Source organism: Haliotis rubra, unplaced genomic scaffold, assembly GCF_003918875.1.
Source record: "Haliotis rubra isolate DU_JTF1 unplaced genomic scaffold, ASM391887v1 Scf141, whole genome shotgun sequence".
Taxonomy (NCBI): domain Eukaryota; kingdom Metazoa; phylum Mollusca; class Gastropoda; order Lepetellida; family Haliotidae; genus Haliotis; species Haliotis rubra.
The window spans coordinates 280,910-290,149 of record NW_025765348.1 but is presented as its reverse complement, the minus strand read 5'-3'; the positions used below and the strand labels follow the sequence as shown (position 1 = coordinate 290,149).

Here is a 9,240-nt window from a genome sequence, read left to right as displayed (position 1 = left end):
TCAGGTGTTTCCAGTTGTTTGTTTTAAACAAATTGTCAAAGTACATGGTCTGCCATCTGCCTCACATGTAACCATCTGACCGTGTACTGTGTCCACTTCAATCACTGTTGATGTGAAGGGAACCTTTATGATAACATATATGATAACTGCATTATGTTGTATCCCTAAATGGGGGCGGCGGGGTAGTCTAGTGGTTAAAGCGTTGGCTCGTCACGCCGAAGACTTGGGTTCGAATCCCCACATGGGTACAATGAGTGAAGCCCATTTCTGGTGTCCCCCATCGTGATGTTGCTGGAATATTGCTAAAAGCGGCGTAAAACCAAACTCAGTCAGTCAGTGTATCCCTAAATGTGTTTACAGACTGGAAGCCATCTTCAAGATGGCACTTCATTTCAGGGTATTATGTAGCCAATTCCAAGCTGCATAGCTGTAAACAGAACAAGGCACCAGTGCAGTGTGTGAAATAGTTTCCACATTTTGCTAGCCAGTCGGGCTAGCTATGCCTGAAAGATACTAGCCCACAAAATATGTCACTAGCACGAAATTTGAATGTAGAAACTAAGCAAAAGATTACAAAAAGATCAAATACCATCATTTATCAGGCCATAATCCTACATGATTTAAAAGTGTATCATAACTTAACACTGACTGACTGACTGAGTTTGGTTTTACGCCGCTTTTAGCAATATTCCAGCAACATCACGGCAGGGAACACTAGAAATGGGCTTCACACATTGTACCCATGTGGAGATTCGAACCCGGGTCTTCGGCGTGACGAGCCAACGCTTTAACCACTAGGCTACCCCACCGCCCCCATAACTTAACAAGTCTGAGAGAGTGGTATATTTAAAAATGATGCCATGAATAATTCACTAGCCAGTCGAGCCAGTGACTGCGGAGATTTTCTGGCCCGATTTGGTTTTTACTAGCCACAAGCTAGCAGGCCAGTGTGTTATGGGATTCATAGTCAATTGTTAACTGCATTACACAAAAAACAAGAGGCCAGTACACTATGGGATTTGTAGTCAATTGTTAACAGCATTACAGGTTTCACAAAACCAAATGTTTTTCCATAGACTTCCATAGTAATGTTATGTTCTCTTAAAAAATAACCAAGGGCTCCTTTCACAAAGCAACCTTTACTAAGGTTAACCTTAACTCCCATTCTTTAACATTGCACTAAGGTTACCTTAGTGACTTACGATCACCTTAGTGCTTTGTGAAAGGAGGCCCAGGTCGTTAATAGCCATTAAACGTATACATATGCACCGTATGGCCTTAAAGCCACAATAAAAAAAATATTTTTGGCTGGGTTAACCAATTTCTTTTCCAAGAAAAGGAATTTGAACACACCAACCCCAGTTCAAAACCAAATCTAACCTACTTGAAAGTATCTCTGCACACATTCAGCATAAGTCATTGTGTTAAAAAACACTGCACAAAGTAATATGGTCAGTTTTATTACTGGATGAATGTACTTTAAAAAAATAATTTTTTTACACAAAGTCATTCAATCACAGCTGTCAGATGATTCTGCCTGCACTGAAGGCTCTGTACGAAAGGATTTGTTATACTATGGAATCTGATTTGGTGTTGAATAACCTACAGACCAAACAAAGCACCATGGTACAAAGCGATCTTTAGCGCTACGGTCACCGTAACTCATATACTTTAACGTGGACTTACGGCAATCTTAGCGCTAAGGCTATTTTATACCTTTGCACTCAGACTATTACAGTCACTGCTGAATTGTACTAATATTTGAATAATGGCTGACCAAGGAGTGAGTGAGTGAGTATGGTTTTACCAGTGTATGAAATAAGGCACATCCAACCGCCCGAGATGGGCTATATTTCTGACAGACGGTCTAGATTTACAGCTAGCCAGCCCGATGGTCTGGTAAAAAATTAGATGTTCCACACATCTGAGTAAATTCACCATATCTTGCTTGGTGTCTGGTCTGGTTAAATCCATTTTGGGCTGGTAACAGTTTCAAATTACCAGCCCTGATGTCTGCCTGGGTTTTGGGCTTATTTCATACAATGGTTTTACGTCGCTTTTAGCAATATTCCACCAATATCACGCCAGGGACACCAGAAATGGACTTCCCACATTGTACCCATGTGGGGAATCGAACCCGGGTCTTCAGCGTGACGAGTGGACGCTTCAACCGTTAGGCTACTCCACCGGCCCTGCTGACCAAGGATGACCCAGCATTGACCAGAATGGTGCTCACACCATCAACCACTGGTTCATCAAGTGTAGGATTCAATACTGGCTGCCTTCATCACAGAGGTGAGGTGAGGTAAAAATGGGTTTTACGTCGTGCTTGAGAATATTTCGCTCATGACGACATGCATGCGTGTGTATGTGTATGTGCGGCTGCTTGTACTAGCCCAGACTTAAGCTGGTTAATAGTGCTAGCCCACTGAGATACCATGCCGCAGTGAAGCATGAATACCCCACTCAGATACATTATACTGACTCCGAGCCGACCAGTCCTTGTTGTACCCATTAATGCCGAGCGCCAGGCAGGGACCAACAAGTACCATATTTTAATAACTTTTGGTATGACGCGGTCGGGGATCGAACCCACGACCTTCCGCTCTCCGGGGAGACGCTCTAACCACTACACCACGGAGGCGGTTTCATCACAGAGGTGTGATATTGTCGACTACAGCATAGAGCAGAGTTTGCTAGCACATGGTGTTACAACGTATATACTGTTGGAAGTGACACATCATTCTAGCATGTTTGTCTTCCTCGTCCAATGTCTCCATCACACCCGATGGCAGGAATGACCAAGCCGCAATTCAACCAGAATTTCTGTACTATGTTAGATATACCAGTTTAATAATAATCATGGGATTAAATACCAGAACAGCTCTGATTATTTTCCTGATTTCACAGAACTTGTAAATATCTATGTTTGTGTCTTTCCTCCCATACAGGTGAAATGCTGTGATCTGAGAGAACTACAGTTATAATCAGTGTTAAATACGACGGAAATTTCACAAATTCCCTTTCATGTGTTACTTTTTTTCACAAACACTTCTAACATTTTTCCAACAGGACAGTACACTATACTAGTATTTAAAACACAGACTACACAACATCTCTACCACTAGACATCACACGTCCTAGATGTATTCAAACCTATTGCAACAGGCGAAAAAAATCCCCAGCATCCAACAGACTTGAAATCTCAATTTTGGCACTGGTAGCCAAACTACTGGAATAAGAAAATGACTGAAAAAAACACACCACAAAAACCTTTTTAGAAAATGTATTTATTTTTGTAAAAATTCAAAAATGACATTCCTTTTGTGCTGTACAGTAACTGCACTTCTTCCTTGATCAAGAAGACAAAAAATATATGTGGAAGTAGGATGATATGAATATTTATTTGCAATAGGAATCATTCCATCACTTCAAAACAAATTTGTTTTATTTACAGAAACACTATGAATACCACACCTTAAAGGGGATATCTATGTACTTCAAATACTGCAAGATCAAACAAGCCATTCGTAACCATGGTAACCAGTTCTTGGAACTGAGAACATGTATCAATAATCAGGAAGCATGTCATAACACATCAACAAAGGAAGAGAAACTTATTTCACAAGTACTGATTGTTCATGATGAACTAGTTACAATTCACTGATATAATAATTAAGTCCATTCAATTTCAAATCAATGTTTCAATTGTTCAGTAATCACTTAATGGAAAACAATACCAGTGTTATGACTAAAATACAGAGATTTCCTTTGTCAAAAATAGATCACAGTGAAACCCGTTATTCGACACTCTCAGGTCTAGAGACCAATTATTCTGGGCCATGATTTGGCAACACAAATGTAAATTACAATGGATGTAACTCTAAACTATGATTTCTCCATGAATTTGGAGCAACTTCAAAAGTACTGTACCAGCCAGATAACCAGTATTTCACATTAATTCTTTGATCTAGAAGTTGTCTTGTAATACTCTTCTATCTTACAGTAAAATTAAATCTGTTTCTTTGTCTGTCAATCTGATCACAAAATGTTCTCTTCCTGATCAATTATTTTTGGCAACACGTCCTGTTTTAAGAAACAGGTTATATTATCAGTAATTATATCACTTGCCAGAATAACTTCACTTTTCAACATAACTACCCTGACATGGACCATCAATAATCTTGACTTTACAACATTTGAAAGTATTTAGAAACATGACAATACACGTCAGTCATTTTTTTTAAAATTACATCCCTGCAGAAATTAAATTATCATTGAAATTTCAATGAGGTCAACCACAAAGGACTTGTATCTTTTATTCCAATTGAAGGAACAAGCACAATAAAATGCCAGAATCAAGCCAGCCATATTTGCCATTTAACGGCTACCGAGATATTTACATAAAAGGAATGGTCTTATTATCAGGTTATTCTGTCACATTTGTCTGATGCCATAAGACTGTCCAGGTCACTGACACATGGACAATAGCTAAGCTTACTATGTATGGTGAATGTCATGTAGTGAAATGACTACAGTGATTTCTTTCCCACATAACAAGCATCACATCAGCGTTGCTCCAGCTGGGTGGAAGACTTGTATTGCACAGTGGCAATATGATGCCACTTGAGTATGAGCAAGCGTCAGGTCATAATCATCATAAACACATCATCATCATCAAGAATACCCAAAGTGCTAGTTTACTAACAGCTATTAATAATGTTCAACTGGCCTTGTGTTGTTTAAGGGAACTTTTCCTTCTTGCTTCCAACACATATACTGGGAACTTCCTACACCTATTTTCAGTTTTAATATTGAAAGGTCCAAATTTGGGAGAGACTGACTTCCTCATTCTCTTCATATTTATCCTTCACAAGGCCTCAGTAGTAGTGTATGACAAAGACATGGAAACATAATATCAGGGGACATAACTCCAGAGTTTCTAACTGCATTTCAAAGCAGTTTGTTATAGGTATTAACAGTTTCAAGTTGGAATGAGTATGATAGGTGGGAATGAAATATATTTGTTTTGATTTTAATAACCACTAGATGAGTGGTGATGACAAACAGTAAAATAAAAAATGGTCTCTAAAAGATACTAAACAATACAATTTGCTGTAACAACCTGCTCTCAAAAGCATGTATCAAGCCCCAAACTCAAATAAACACCCCAGGATCTATCACTCAAAAACTAACCTCCATAAGCACCACATATTATTCACTTGACAGTTGATATTGTCTAGTGTATATTACACATTTTTATGTGAAAAATTAGTACATAGAGGTAACAAACTAATTACGAAATGGTTTCAGTTTCAGAATTTAAAAACATTTTAAATACATTTCATTGCAACCACTTGATCTCTGACAACAAATCTATCTATGTATGGCTTTAATAAACACTCCTTCGTCAATGTTCCTAGTATCCAGGGTGCTTACAACAACAATACATTAGCTACAACCGCCATGATACGGCCTGCAGTGCATCAATGTCGATGTACAAGACAAAATACGGGATGGTTTGGAGAATTAAATTCAGGTATACCTTTTATCAGGGTCTCTATGACATGTTAGCACTTACGAGTTGATATGGTCATTGAGGAATTCACAGTTTCCTCTTTCAAGAAATAAACAAAAATATGACATCATGATAATAAATTTAAAACCATGTAGTACTCTGTTACAGTTTTCTTGGTTCAGTTCTATTAGAATAGTATCAATAGTACTATTAGGTAGAAAGCCACTTTCTTCACGAAAATACAGTAAAACAGACAGTTAATATGCAGATTGACTATTTTGTAAATTTGAAGATATTCAACACAGTGAATATTTATGAATACAAATTTCAACTAAATAACTGTGGATCAAGACTTTCAAAAAGAATATTTATCTGCCAATTACTATATTTTCTCATCATTAATTTCACTTCAAAAAGAAATATTTATGCTCAGAAATAAGTAATGTTTGTGACTAACATGAAACTCTAGTATTAAGGTACATATCATCACTTTCATTCAATCCTAATATTTCATCAAAAATACAAAATCAATTATTTTTTTGGCAAAATGCATATTTAATAGAATATATCAAATCACTTGTTACATTAGTTGGGTACACAGTATCAGATATTTTTTATTTATAAACATTGTCTTCTGGATAGCCTCGTACCCACTGCATACATATCAACAAACACACCAATGTAAAAATGAATAGGCAAAATAGCAATACTGTGTAACATTCATGAGAATAAGTTACTGGCTACCAACACACTGGCAGCAACGTCTGTTTGACCTTGTAGTTTGCAAGCATGGTCAGCTCAAAGTTCAACAGAAACACAACCATCAGCATCATTTGGCCATTTCAATAAATTAAAACTTGACACACATAATTGATGCAAAAATGGTCTCAGTCATATAAACAATGCACATTCTCTAATTTGGCATCTGAGATCTCCCGTACACAGGTCAAGGCTGGCACCAATGTCTTCGTGTCTGGATGAGGAGCTTCACAGCAGGAATTATGAAAATATGATCACTCAATAAAACACTGGCACATTGGATTGTCAGGAATTTTTTATGGAACTGGGCAAGTCTCCCGTACTGAATGCCCTCCGGACTTCATATTCCCCTGATAGTTCGTCACCCATCTGCCGCAGTGCTATACCACAACTATAACAATAATTATCACCCATCACTCGTAGAAGCCGGCCCACCAGTTGATGGTGGTAGTGAGCACTATGGGGACGAGGGCCATGCATATGAGGATCGGTTGAGCTATGGTGCATATGTTGTTGTGCTGATCGGACAGGGGTTGTTGGCACTGAGAGTGTGTTATTGCTACCACTTGATACGTTGGTGTTTGGCACAGTGAACGGTGGACTAGTGTCATGCCTAGTTGCATGTGATGTGTGGGATTCACAGTCTGTGACAACATCTTCCTGTTGTGGACCCTCCTTTTGCATGTCTGTGTCCTTGGGATTAGATTTGCATCCCATTTTAATTTGATAAAACTGAAACAGAGAAAGACAATAATGATCATCATGATCATATTGAGAATTTGTATGTGAAACTAAAGTTTAAAAGGTATGTAACAAATCTTGTGAAACTCAAGCTTGGTTTGGGGGGTACTAAGTAATAATATAACATTAAATAAACACAATCGAAAATGCAACAAAAATATAGAATGTTGGTGGATCTCTGAAACCACTGATTTATGACAGCTGATCACAAATTGATGCTATGATAGATCGAGATGGAATTTCAAAATTTCTTTGGCTGAAAACAAAAATCAATTTGTCTAGACTATATTTTACATCATATGTGAAGATTTTGAATTTCCTTGTTATTTCATATCGTGACAGACTAAATGTTTGAGACTAACATCATCTGCCGGAAAATTTTAGAAAACTTCATAGGAAATTTTTCAGAACTTTCTGTTCACCTTCCATTCAAACTGATGAGCGGTCATACACAGACTATAGGCAAATATTGATATTTTATTTTAAATTATTAAACTTCCGAAAACCAAAACCAAACTTACAGCCAACCAGAAGTTGAGTTGTTTGACGAAATTTCCCAACAGCTCACAGTACTCGTTTCCTCACGCGAAATCCCTGACGTAGGTTTTGGAATAACCTCACAACCTAAAAATAGAAAAGTGTATTCCACACAACTAACATTGCATGCCACAAGTACGCGTTTCGCGTTCTGAAAAGACGTTCAAAACTACTTTTTTAGTATGCTTGTTTTTGTAGCCCGTTCTAAGCACATAGTCATAATATATGCACCATTGTTACTTTTATTGTGTAAAAATATACTAAATGAAATTATTTTAACAATAAATCAATCCATCGGATACAAGCATTCGTCAACCATATTTGTCAGATAACCCAGTTAGTAGACAATAGAGTGGAGATGGCAAAACATGTGAGACTTAATGTTATAGTAATGGACCTGTCCTGAGAGACATAATAGATTTAAATATGTGTAATGAAACTCAAATAAATAAAGACATTTGGACAGATTGCTTGATCTACAAACATACAAAAACAGTATAATACTGTTTCATTGTCTACCGTATTGAACCGCGTCATTATGAAAACACCAAAGCTATCACCTCATTTTTTTCTGGAATGTTAATTTTCCTCATTTACATGCATTTTACTAAATTGTGCATGTATAGTCAGACGATTCTGAATTTATCATTGCCATAGAAGGTTTACAGAACGTTGACTGACTGACTGACTGACTGGTTTTACGCCGCTTTTAGCAATATTCCAGCAACATCACGGCGGGGGACACCAGAAATGGGCTTCACACATTGTACCCATGTGGGGATTCGAACCCGGATTTTCGGCGTGACGAGCCAACGCTTTAACCACTAGGCTACCCCACCGCCCCACAGAACGTTGACAATCAGAGAGACACGCCTCGGGTACACCTCAACATCACCTTCTACGACAAGAATAGTGCCGGGTGATTCTAACTAAAAAGGCAATATCGACAGATACTTTCATCCAAAATTCGGTATATAAAATAAATTGTTTGGGCATATTTTTATAACGTACATGAATTAACCTTTGTAGAAATATGCTCAGTCGCGACGTTTGCATTTATTAAAAGTAGGAAAACATAATAAATATACATAAATAATATTACCTCGCACATGGATACCCCACAAGGGCACAATGTTTGAGTGCAGTGATGCTGCTGGAATATTGCTAAACACGGCCTAAAACAGAACTCTTTCACTAATATCGGAATTAGTTCTGCTGTACGTTTCAGTATGGTTACGTAATATTTGCCTTAAGTAATGACTGTAACGTTTTGTTTTATCAAACCATCACATAACAATGACTGCAAATACCTGCTGAAGTGAAATTTGCAAGTTTAGAGTGAATTTCATCTTTCTCCCAGACACTAGAGAATATATTAGAACTATTCCAAGAATAATTGGTCTTTTTCTTTTGGATTATATTCCTTCAGTAGATTTACCTTTTCAAGTAACATAGCTGTATCTGGGATTAAATGTAAATCTAGGTATGATCCAAAAGAAGCTTATGTGATATTTTGTAAATATTACGCAGAAGTTTACAAGGAGTTTGATACAGTCTGTTAGTTGTGTTACAAAGAGATAGTAATGGTTGTTTTCGCTGTTATTTATGTTTGTTTGTTTTTGTATTCAAATGATGCTCCGAAGTTTCTAGAAGTTTTGGAAACAGTTGTTTGGAAAGTAATATGT

At 37.4% G+C, this 9,240-nt stretch overlaps 1 long non-coding RNA gene across 1 annotated transcript; it reads right to left on the bottom strand.

The window, feature by feature from the left end:
• Positions 1 to 3,270: 3,270 nt before the first annotated feature.
• Positions 3,271 to 7,629, bottom strand: LOC124268983. Its single transcript, XR_006896393.1, has 2 exons — positions 7,540 to 7,629; positions 3,271 to 7,009 (listed from the first exon to the last, which is right to left on the bottom strand). It is a non-coding gene; the product is annotated as an uncharacterized LOC124268983 (long non-coding RNA).
• Positions 7,630 to 9,240: the final 1,611 nt, after the last annotated feature.